Source organism: Mesoplodon mirus, assembly GCF_964341445.2.
Source record: "Mesoplodon mirus genome assembly, chromosome: 12".
Lineage (NCBI taxonomy): Eukaryota > Metazoa > Chordata > Mammalia > Artiodactyla > Ziphiidae > Mesoplodon > Mesoplodon mirus.
This window is the reverse complement of record NC_138988.1, coordinates 76,880,551-76,893,189: the sequence shown is the minus strand read 5'-3', so window position 1 is coordinate 76,893,189 and position 12,639 is coordinate 76,880,551. Positions and strand designations below refer to the sequence as shown.

The following is a 12,639-nucleotide window of genomic DNA, read 5'->3' as shown; positions in this document are numbered from 1 at the left end:
TTTTCTTTTCTTTTCTTTCTTTTTTCTTTTTAAACAAGGGGATGTTTAGCTTTCCTCACCTCTTCTTAAAGCAAAAATAAAATATTCCTTGACATATGTTAGGTCTAGATGGATCTCTATTATGTGAGCAGGATTAGAAATTAAATTATTATTAAAAGAGTTACAAATACAAACTTCCCTTCATTTCCATAAGCATTTACTTATGATGGCAAAAACAATAAGATAATACAAACACTGCACTTAATTACTTATTTATGCCTAAAACTGGATTCTTGATCTCTTACACTTGGATTTTTTTTTTTTTTTTTTGGCTGCGGCCACATATCATACGGGATCTTAGTTCCCTGACCAGGGATGGAACCTGCGGTCCTTGCATTGGAAGTGCAGAGTCTTAACCACTGGACTGCCAGGGAAGTCTCTGGATTCTTGATCTCTTATACCCACCCAACATACTCCATCCCCAGTCCTTTCCATCTCAGTTCATGGCAAATTCATTTTTCCACTTTCTCAGAACCCTTGAGAGTCACCCTTGATTCCTCTCGTTCTCTAGAATCCCAAATCCAATCTGTCAGTAAATCACAATGAGTTTCAAACTATATCCAGAATCCAACTACGTCTCATGGCATCTACTGTAACAACCTTAATACAAGCTACCGTCATCTCTGGCCTGGTTACTGTCTGTGCCTCTACAGACTATTTCCAGCCCAGCAGCCAGAGTAATCATTTTAAACCCTTAACCACATCATGACAATTCTCTGCTAATAGCCTCCTAGTCCCAGGCACACAGACCTTCCACCATCTGGTCTCCTAGTTCTTCTGTGACCTCATATTACACTATCTTCTTTCTGGGTCATTATTCTTCAGCTAAAACGGCCTCTTGGCCGCTCCTGCAACTTACCAGCCCTGTTCCCACTACTGTCTGGAAGGCTCTTTCTTTAGATATCTACAACTACCTTCTTCCTCAAGTCATTATTCAAATGCCACTTCCTCAGTGAGCCCTACCCTGCTTGCCCAATACAAATATCACAGTTCTCCTATTCCTCCTGTGCTTTTTCTCCTTCCATAATCCCTTCCCTGTTGTATAAAATTTTCCCCCTCTAACACTCATACATAGCCTTTTAACATATTACACAATTTGGGTATTTATTTTATCGTCCAACTCCTTCTAGAATGTGAGTTTGATGATGGCATGGAGTTTTGTTTTGTTCACTGCTGTATCTGCAGCTCCTAGAATAGTGTCAGGCACATGGTAGGCCCATCATAATAATTGTCGAATGAATGAAATAATTAGCACCTATCACTAACACTCAGCAAATAGACCTTATTTTCAAGGGGAGAAATTTAAAAGTTGTTCGTTTCCAGTACAAGAGGTATTATACATTGGATTCTATGGGAATGGGAGCAACTAAGTTTCCATACGTCTAGAGAGTTCAGGGGACCCATGAAACCCTGATATTCTATGATTCCCTTCCCATCTAAGTCTCAAAAATGATCATTTTCTAGCAGCCAAGCACTAATTTTAAAAGATCCTGGAGCTTCCCTGGTGGCGCAGTGGTTGAGAGTCCGCCTGCCAATGCAGGGGATGCGGGTTTGTGCCCCGGTCCGGGAAGATCCCACATGCCGCGGAGCGGCTGGGTCTGTGAGCCATGGCCGCTGAGCCTGCGCGTCCGGAGCCTGTTGCTCCGCAACGGGAGAGGCCACAAGAGTGAGAGGCCTGCGTACCGCAAAAAAAAAAAAAAAAAAAAAAAAGATCCTGGAGTGTTAAACCTGCAATGAGAGATTCCTAAGAGGATGGTTCATGATTATAGTTCTACAAGCTGCTCAGTGCTGCAATTCTTAGCATTTCTTCTCTCATCACTGTGTTGCTCTTCCAACTTCAAAACATATGAATATAACTGGAAGGTATGGGAAGCCAATTTGATTACACTCTGAATAGTTATGTGATGCACCCTCCCTCCAGTGTGTCAATAAATTTGATTAATATATATCTTTTCATGTTGGGCTTTCTTTTGAAATACATAACATCAGTTGATCCAAGTTGGCCTAAAGCAAGAGTCCTGCATAGTCACATAATTTTTGGTAGCATAAATATAAATGCTGAAATTATTCTGTACACCTTTAAGATTCATCTTTTGGTTATTCCTACTTTAAAGAAGCATAGAGTTTTAGGGTTACAGGTTTTATTTCATTTGGTTTGATCACCTCATTTTACAGATATGAAAACTGAGGACCCATGATATAAAATGACTTGCCCAGGTACCACAGAGCTGAATAATTGTTTTGGTCAGAACTCCTCGTTCTAAAGATAAAACAAGATACCTCTGAGACTGCAATTGAAAAAGAGTTCTTAATATTAGGAAATTAACTGAATATAGCAACAATTTCAATATGCAATTCTAAACAATATTCAGTTCTACCTGGTTTATTTCCATGGTGACTATATAAACGTTAGAATAGCAAATATAGCAAAGGGTGAAATAATTGATAAATAGGAAAAGAAAAAGCCTCCACAAGCATCCTAATACATGACAGTCATGGGTCACAAAAGAGTAAGAATTTGCAGGTCACCTGGAGTAAACTGTCTGCATGGCATCCACAGGAGAAGAAACCACTTTATCACAGAGATGGCTCCATACTAGGCATGGCTTCTGCTATTATTTGGAGGATTAAGCCTTCTTTCATTATCTAATCTAGTCATCTTCTAAGATGCCAAGAGGCATTTTTGCTTAGATATGTACCCTTTCTGTTTTCATTAGTCAGTCTATATGAAGGTTATTATACCAGAGGAATGTAAAAATCTACAGTAACAATGCTTCATTTTCCTTTAATGGCTTTGTTCAAGGGATGAAGACATTTTTGTGGTGTGATGAATTCACTTGGTCTCCTGATGTGTTTTTTTCACATGCTTTGGAAATCACGTGTTTTTCTGAGGTGGTAGTCATCAATGTCTTAATTTCAGCACCATTGCTTTAGCTTTGTTATAACGAAGATATCTTAGTAGCACTGATAATTTAGGATCTTTGATATTAATCGAATGGAGAATATTTTTGACCCACTGTGGGTAGGAGTGCTCTCAAACTACAAACAAAATTATGACTAAATCAAATTTTTAAAATAGATTTTAACAGATTCCAGGAGGTAGGAACACTAAGGTAACTCATGGGACTGCAAAGCTAAGATCTCTGCCAACAGCAAAAGTCACAATTTCCTAAGAGTGAAATTTTGAGCTCCCTCTACTAGGGCCTGTTTAACTCGGTTTCCCTTCTCCATGGCACACTTTGATTAACTCCTGCTGTGTGTGGTTATATGTAGGTTAGACACCAGTGGCTTGAGAGTAAGGTCTGGGTTCTGTCCTGAAGAACTAGGTCAAATCTGGCCTCCATGTGATGCAGGTAAAAGTCCCATGAAAATATCAGTACGGCAACACTGACTGAACATAATTTTACTTGAAAGGATCTCCTTCCAGTTATATTTCCTTAGATGTACTATTAATATTTTTCTTAATTTTCTTCTATTTTCTTGCTAATGTACTTGAAAGGGCTTTTCAACTATTGTATAAACCAGTCTTCCTTCATAAGAAATAATGACGATTCTCTCTCACTGTTACTTTCTTCCCTTGTACACTTTGCCCATCAGTGGATTGAGCCCTGATTTACACATTATGGTGAGCTTTTACATCCTAAACAAATTTATTCTTTTGGAACTTTATTTGGCAAGTATTTAAGTGTTGGGGAGATTAAAGGAGAGCTAAAAACAAAATTAACAAGAGACTGAACTACAATCCACAGACGAAATAACCAAATAAGTTGCTATTTTAAACAATGTAAGCGAATAGGAGGAAGGGATTATTTCAGAACACAAATATTCGTAGGCAAGAAAATAACTGAAGTAGTAATTAATGCTTTAAAAAGACTTGATGAGGGTTAGTAGTTGAATCTCTGAAATATATTTGACGTCATAGGCATGGACTTAAGTGGGTAATAGTTTTCTTTCCTGAGCAGCTGAAAAGAATGTTAAAAATATAACTAACAAGACCACGTAAAATAATGAAAGCAACTAAAATCAGTCTTATGACTGTATTATTTAAAGAAATACATCTGTATCAATCAATTCTGACAGGATGTACAGCTCAAAAGTGGGAGTGCAAGATTTTAAAATAAGGAAAAGCAGGCTAAAATTCTAAGGAAAAAAAATAGGATCATCCATTCAGAAGCCTTGAAATAGCAAATAGTTTTCAATAAAAACGTGGTCATTAAATGCTTGAGCTTGGTAAATTGAATAGGAGGGGAAAATTCGCTGCAGACCATCATCTCCCACTGCCTCTGGAATGACTATGCGCAGGGGAAGGATGGGGAGCGGTGATGTGTGAGGGCCGGCGTAAGAGGGGGTGTTTCACGGTCCCAGAAAGGGCCGCATATCCACACCCCGGCACCGCGGTCCTTTGGGGGAGGAGGGCCTTTCTGATGTCTCCGTTTCCCTGCATCATCCCGGTAAGATCCCGGTTCACCCCAAGTGCGGACAAGACTGTTACAGAGGTCAGTCTCTGCCCTGAAGCTGAAAACAAACTTCCAGCCTCGGTCACTAAGTCCCTCGAAAACCCTAGTCCTCTCAGCTCATTCTTAAGGAGTCCAAGACCGGCCTTGAACACCCTCCGATTCTCAGCTCATCCCCCCTCATCTCCCAGCAACCCCCGCTCTAAGGACCGCCGCGTGGCTCAAGGTTGTCCGCCCCCAGCTCCGCGCAGCCCGCACCGCCCGCACCAACGCCGCACGGAAAGCGGCGTCCGGCGCGCTCCGCGACGCCCCGCCCCCAGCGAGCGTGGCGGAAGTGGCTGCCTAGAGAAAGAGACCGCGCGCCACCTGGCCGAGCGCGCATGCGCCAGCGCCCGCGTCGGGAGTGGCGGGGGTGTTTGTAGCCCTCCCTCCTCCACCTCCGCCACCCCCGCCCCACGGTGAGAGTCGGGCTCACGCCATCTTGCCCCCCCCCGTCCGCGCCCAGCCACCCTTTCCCTTTAGACACTCTCAGCCCCCTACCCCGCCCCTTTCCAAGCGTGTCCCGGGCCGCCGCCGCAGAAACCGCACCATCTCTATCCCCACATTCTCCACGCGGGACGCGCAGCCAGGTCTACAAGTGTTCTTAGAACAGAGGTTGTAGGGGGACCGGGGGAGGCGCGGGGGCGGGCGGGGGAGACGGCTGAGGGCCGGGAGAGGCGCCGAGCCCTGCGTGTCTGGGCCCCGCCCCCCTGCCCCCGGGAGCTGCCGCGGGGGGTCCCGGTCGTTCGCGCGGGAGGCTGAGGGACACACAGAAGCAGCGTCTCCCGAGGCGCTGGCCCCGCGAGTCGGCCGGGTTCTCCCGCGGCGTGTGGAGTTGGCCTTGACTCCTCCCCGTAGGCGGGTGGGCGTGGGGCCAGGGGAGCTGGGCGGGCGAGCGGGAGCTGGCGTCGCTGGGTGTGTTCAGAAGCACCTTCCGCGTGTCATCTAGGTCGTGTTTTGGGGGGAAGAATTCTTAAAACAAGGAAATTGTAGCCTTATGGGCGAGGTGGAAGAAGAGTTAGGTAGCGTTAGTAGAAGTGTAGCGTCCAGGAAAAGGAAAAGATCGACTCCCTTCTCTCTGGGGTGAGCCCACATCTGTGACCCCTGGGGAAATTATTTAGCGTGTCTTTGGCTGGGTGTTTTGATCTGTAAAATGGGGATCGTAATAACCTAGCTCAGAATTGTGAGGATTAAATGAGGTAATACAGGTTAATGCTTGTAACAAGCTCCAGGCACTGATCAGTTAACTGTCAGTTACCTGTCATTTTTATCTCCCTGTTTAAGGAATTCAGAATGACTGTGACCTGGTTTTCTAAGTGGAAAAATCAAGAAACTGGTGTGGATTTTTATAGGGGCAGTGGAATGTAATATCTGACACTCAGAGGCGATCCTGGAAATGTGTTGTTAACGTACACGTGGATAAATGAGCTTAACTCCGTGAGGCTTTAGAAACTTTAAACTCTTTCGTTCCAGAGAAATGAGGATGTATTTAGCTAGGAGGAGAGGATGTAGGGATTTAGTATATGTGAGGGCAGAACTTTGGAAACAGAATTAAATTACCTCTGTCAAGATTTACTTGAAGACCAAATTGAGGATGGAACTTGTGGAATTTCTGGTGGATGTTTTAGAGAGGCTGGATTTCACTGAATGTTATGAATAATTTCCCGATAGTTACTACTTTGCAAAACTGAAGTGCACTTCATTGTGTTATTGCAAGTTTCTTATCTCTGGGAGTATTCAAGAAAAGATCTAGAGCAGCCTAGGTCTAGAGCAGCCCTGTCCAATGGGACTTTCTGTCGTTGTGGAAATATTCTGTAATCTGTGCTGCCCTAATATGGTGGCCACGAGACACAAGTGGCCCTTGAGCACTTGAAGTGTGGCTGGTAGTGCACTGAGGTATTTAATTTGTATTTTAATTAACTTAAATATAAATAGCCACATGTGGCTAGTGGCTGCCTTATTGGACAGCATAGGTCTAGAATCTAGCCTTTGAGACCTTTTCCAGTTCTTGATTTTGTTGAGTTCTAAGTCAGAGAAGCCAACCCTTAGAACATTTGTTGCTTTAGGGAATTATAATTATATTCAAATAATGCCTTTCATTCATATACTGTAATTCAAAGCTTGGGTCTGTTAATACTTACAGCTTGGAAATTAAAGCAAAGCATTCTTCTGACTCCTAGGTTGTACGGCTAACGGCAGATTTGTTTGGAGAGTCATAATAATACTAAGTGGAGTTTCCTTTAATCATTGTACTGTTTCGTGACTGGGTTTCCACTATCTTTTATCACTTTAGTTTTCAGTGAAAACCTTTCAGCTCTTTTACTCCTGAGTTTTTTCAGTTTGAAAGATGGTGCTTTTTCCTTAACTTTTTGTATAAAAACCAATTTGATAAATTATAGTAGTAAACTGAGCGTTGGGCCGTTTCAGAAGTAGTTTTGTGGTTATTGGTATTCAAAACTTTTGAAGAGATAAGTCTGAAATTTGCAGATATTTTGCAAGTTTGCTTTCTTTGAAATACGTAGAGTGTTTTTTTTCAAGCAAATGTTTATAAAGTTAAGTTTGAAAGAAAAACTTAAAAAAAAACCCTACTTTGTTTATAGATAACACACCCTTAACTCTGGCCTGATGTTTGTGAAGTGGTACCCTTGGTCTCAAGGCTGTTGATAACCCTTGGATCTGGAACAAAAACTTAAAGCTCACGAATTAAGCATATACAAAGTGCAGCCCATAACACACAAATCAAAATGGGTTGCTCTTATGTATACCCTACTTTTTCTGGGGCAGTCATGGCTTAGAGTCTGTTTGTCTCAGGATAATTCTTAATAGAACTCCTTCCATTTTCAAAAATGTTCCAGTTGGGTCTACTTAATAATATGGTCACCCTCCTTGCAGGCTTGTTGAAATTTGGAATATATGATTTTAGGAGGATTAAACGCACTGCAACCTCAGAAATGTACTTGCTTTAAAGTAGTGACAACTTTATTGCTTATGTGCTTAAATAACAGATGAGCTATCTGGAATAAGGCCAGCAAGTGACCTGTCCATTTAAGCCACAGGTAATTAACATTTTCTACTTTTCTCCATATAATTGGTTAGAAATCTTGGGCACCTTGATTTTTGGTTCTCTCTTGATTTTTGGTGTAGGAATCTGCAAAGAAAGTTAGGCCATGCCAGTTAAATTAGAACATTGAGTATTCTTGTTGAAAATAATCCTTGTTTTACTTTATGGTGAGGTTGAATAGTGAAATTAGTTAGAAATCTACTTATTATATTAAAGACTGGTTTTGCTGATGGCTCACCTAAATAGTAAAGAAAAATAATTCAACTTAATGTTTTATTGTATTAATTGAATTTATTCTGTAGTGGATAAAATATTTTATTGAGAGTCAAACACATTTGGTTTGATTCCTTACCTGCTGAGGGTTAAATGAAGTAACCCATGTGATGTGTGTTGGGTGCAGCGAAGCACATAAGAAGTATGTACTCAATAAATGTTGGCTGCTCTAGCCTTAAGTTTATTGAATAATGGATCTGGAGAGATATTAATGTTCTGAGATGCATTGTGGATAGGTGCAAAGAGCACTTAAGACTAATTTCAGAATCTAGATGTAGCCCTTTTCTGCCCTAATTCTCCATGTGTGATTTCAATTAAGGTATTTAACTTTTCTGAGTCTCAATTTCCTCATCAGTAAAACGGAATTAGTACCTAACCTTATCCCGCCTCCTCCCAGGATCGCTGGAGGCTTCAGATGAGAATGATGTAAATTGTTGTGATGTTTTACAGACATTTAACTATTTAATTGGTTTCCTCTCACCTTGTCTACTGACTACCTCCAGTAAATCTGCAAAAACTGTTTACACATATTTTAATTTGTGAAACAGCACAGAGTGTAATAGACACTGTTACCTAAGATCATTCTCTTTGACAAATAATACTGAACGCCCCAGTAATGGTGCTATATTGATCTGGTTACAGTATATTCCCTATACAAAACAACTCCATACTACTGCTGAGGGAGAACCAACGTTTTCATGGGCACTTGATGTGTTCCAGACTAATGCTCCATCTCATTTATTTATCCAAACGTGTCATTCCCACTTAACAGGTGATACTGATGAGTCTCTTACTTACGGATCTGTACGTTTCTTTTTGCATTATACTACTGCCCCTGATAGAATCTGACTGATAGTGGATATTGAAGGTTAAATAAGGTTATGAATATTAAAATAACATGCCAACTGGCTTATAGTATATACTAGTTGCTGAAAAACTGCTGGGTTCATTGAATTCATAGGGCAGTAAATATAAAATACAAATATAAACTATTTAAAAATCTTGAAGTGTATTTTTGCTATTTCAGATGCTATAGCAGTTTTATGACTGAATCCTTTATATTTTACTTTATTCATATTATTTGTTTCTGAAGCTTTAAAAGACTATTCCTAATCATAATATTCTTCCCTGAGAATATACATGTTTAATAATAATACTTTGTGATATGTTTTCAAGAAGCTATACTTTTGCTTGGATTCTTCATCATCATCGTCATCATCATGAACTGAGTGCTTTCTAGGTACCAGGCACTGTCCTAAGTGCTTTGTATACATTACTTGATGTCACCTATAAGAGGAGTATTTTTAATCTCCTTTTTAAAGATGAGGGAACTGAGGCAGGGAGGTGATGTGACTTGCCCAAGGTCACCTGGTAAGTGTTAGAGCCTGTGTTGGAATTCCAGAGCCCAGCTCTTTACAGCTAAACTGTGAGTCGGCATAGACAGATAACTTCACAACAAAGTTCACTATGACAGACACATTGTGGAGGTCTTGTGAGTTAATTATAATCAACTTTTATTTGTGTGTTCCTTGTGGGATAGTAGAAAGAACTCTGGACCAGGAGTCAGGGGACCTCAGTTTTAGTCCCAGCTGTATCACTAAATAGTGATGTGTCCTTGGGCAGTTCAAGAAACCCCTCTGGACTTCAGTATCCTCACCTGAAAAATGAGGGATTTGGATGAAATTAGTGATTTTCAAACTGTAGTTCTGAACGTCAGATGTCTTTGGTCCCTCCTCCCGCCAATTTCCATAGTTATACTTTGTCTGCTATAGTTGTTTATCCGTCTGCCTGAGATTTACTTTTAAGCACAGAATTCCTGAACTTAACTTTTAAAGTCATCAGTCTTCAAGAAAACTTAATGACAAGTCCCCTGGCTACTATGTGTACAACTTCTCAGTAATTCCATATTATTTTAGTGTGTTAAAACTAAGGCACTAAAATGGTAGGGGATTGGTGAATTTTTAAAAAATATGTATGAAGATGGACTGGATATTTCAGGTTACCTGGGATCAAAGCCTGTTTTTTGTGTTAGATTTGTTACCTTCACCCAGTGTTTTTACTCTTACCTTCTTCATGAATACGGGGGAGATACATGCCTAAGAGGGTGGTTGTGAAACATGTGAGCTAATACAGGTGAAAGACCCCTTATAAACTCCGAAATGCTTATACAAATTCACTTCTTTTTTACATGCCTCCAGTAAATCTCCCACGCCTTTTTAGTCACATGAACTGTGTTTTTAACCACATGAGATCTTTTATTGAATTGTTTATATTTAATATGGACTTCTCATAAGGTTTAATATTTCTAAAATGTGAATCTGGACTGGAAGAGAATCTTGATGTTTAAGAGAGCTCCTTTTTTGACATCCTTGTCAAATACACTTACTTCTTACTATTAGAAGTATAATTGATTCCAAATTTTTGCATATATCTGGAACGTTAACCATTGTCACTCAATTATATAATATTTTATGTAAAAACAACAGTGTTTTCAATATTGGAAAAGTAAGCTTGCCATTTTTTCAGGGTTTGGATGCCATGTATTTTAGGATGATCTGATAGGCACGTTGGCAGTGCACTTTAAGAACCGTTTTTGCAAAGAATAAAATGTTTTTTGAAACTCAGTACTTCTTTGAGAGTACTGGATATGAAAGCACATGGAGTAGAAACCTACATTAATATCAGACTAAAGAAGAAAAATATAATAATAGAACTTCACGTGTCTCTGAGCAGTGTGTCACGGCTTCTATGTCTATAGGTTTAAAAAAACGATCGCTCATGTAGACAACTGAGATAAGTAAACTCAGTTTACAATCCGTCTGTCTATAGGGAATTTTCATAATTTACAGGTGTTTTGATGTTTTCAATTCACGTATATTTCTTGAGCGCCCATTGTGTTGCAGCCACTGTCTTCTTTACAACACTCCTCTGAGACAGGTAGAAACTATTCTTGACAGATGGAGAAACTGAACTTGAGAGATGAGTTGATCATTATTACCAGGCTCTACTATGTTGATTAACTTGAATTGGGGCATACATAAATATATTGGAATTATCATTGTGTTATACCAAAACTAGGTATAGAAGTTTTAGAAGTTTTAAAATTTTGCACATTTTAATTTTTTTTTTTATTTTTTGCATTCTCAGTGATTGAATGATCGTTTGGTATTATTTTTGCACAGCAGGAGAAATTTAAATCATGATGTAACTTGAGTTTTTTTTTTTTTTTTAACAACAAAACTAAAATGTAGTGTCTAATAGTGTTGGCTTAACCATAATCGCTTCCTGCCTTTGGAGTTCTATGAAAATGAAAATGTTCTGATTATAATAGTTTTCTCTTAATTTATATTATGTGGGATGCTCAGATTATGAGTGATTGAAATTGAGACTCTGTAGATGTGCAGAATCAGTACATAGGTCTGCTGAATTAATATTTCTCAGGAGTGAAACAATTTAAAAACTCCACTGTCTTTTGGTAAATGGGTAGGCTGATGGATTTCACAATCCAGATTTTTGACACTGTTTTGAGGGTGTTGTAACTAGTAACTAGTAATAATGTTTTCAACTCTGAGGTATTTTAAGCTGAAGATGTTTCATGGTATTTCTTCTTTGGTCATTTAGTCACTAAAAATATGAGCTATAGGGCTTCCCGGGTGGCGCAGTGGTTGAGAGTCCGCCTGCCGATGCAGGGGACGCAGGTTCGTGCCCCGGTCCGGGAAGATCCCACATGCCGCGGAGCGGCTGGGCCCGTGAGCCATGGCCGCTGAGCCTGCGCGTCCAGAGCCTGTGCCCCACAGCGGGAGAGGCCACAGCAGTGAGAGGCCCGCGTACCGCAAAAAAAAAAAAAAAAAAAAAAAAAAGCTATAAATAGAAATGCAGTAACATGTTCATTACATTTTCATTTAATTCACATTTGTGATGTATAACTTTACTACAGTTAAAATTTTTTTGTCGTGGTATTTTCTGAGAAAAGGGGTATATCCTTAAATTTCATTATTGTTATTAAAAGATGTCAGTTTTTCTACTCTGGAACAGAATTTTACAGGTGTGACATAGTATTGGCTACTGGCTTAATAATTAGGTTTAAATATAAGTATTAATCAGAGATGAACTTATTCCTTGAGTTCACATTTAAACTGTGGCATGTTGAAATAATCTGGGTCTCCATCTGCACATCTGAATTCATTTTGTAAAATATGGCAAACAGCTGCATTTCAATTGAAAGCTAAAACAACTGCAGGACATTAACCCATTGAGAAGATTACAGTAGGTTTTCAGTTCCATGTTAACTGTATTTATTAGAGAAAATTGACTTGAGTGCTTCTGCTTTTAACCGACATTTTTTTTTTAATGTCCGGGAGATAGGAAATAAAGCATTGGAATGATAGGACTTTGATGTGTAAAGAAGTTGATGTCTAAAGAAGTTAATTATCTAAAACATCAAACAAAATGTGTGCACAGGAAATAATTATTTTAAAGATTCTAATGCACTGTCAGCTCATGATGTCAAGAAAAATGTTATTCACCTGTTTGATTTAAGAAGTAAATAACTTGACTGAAAGGATGATCGTGGTTATAATAAACTAGGATTGGGATCTTTTCACTCTTACCAATAAATACCCTTGATACGAAACATTGGCAGTAGGGGCACAACCTAAGAAAGCTGGGGTTTTAGTATGCATTTACTTTCTGAAATGTCTCTTCTTCAGAGAGTGTTAAAGCAAGGTGACTGGATTTGCAAAATGAAAGGGGGCAATAACTCCAGCAGTGTCT

General features: G+C 39.7%; 2 protein-coding genes across 14 annotated transcripts in view; one reads left to right on the top strand and one right to left on the bottom strand.

Annotated features, from left to right (window-relative positions):
* The window catches only part of RUNX2 (RUNX family transcription factor 2), a 359,184-nt gene that overhangs the window by 303,133 nt on the left and 43,412 nt on the right, over nt 1–12,639 (bottom strand). The gene's annotated exons all lie outside the window — the stretch shown is intronic.
* Nucleotides 4,885–12,639, top strand: part of SUPT3H (SPT3 homolog, SAGA and STAGA complex component) — a 440,189-nt gene continuing 432,434 nt past the window's right edge. For 3 of the 8 annotated variants that reach the window (XM_082639513.1, XM_082639511.1, XM_082639505.1), the window contains exon 1: nt 4,885–5,147. The gene's annotated coding sequence lies outside the window, so the exon portion shown is untranslated. Of the gene's footprint in view, nt 5,148–5,288; nt 5,616–7,537; nt 7,589–12,639 lie in introns of those variants that run through there. The other 5 variants (XM_082639507.1, XM_082639506.1, XM_082639508.1 and 2 more) reach the window with 5 other exon arrangements.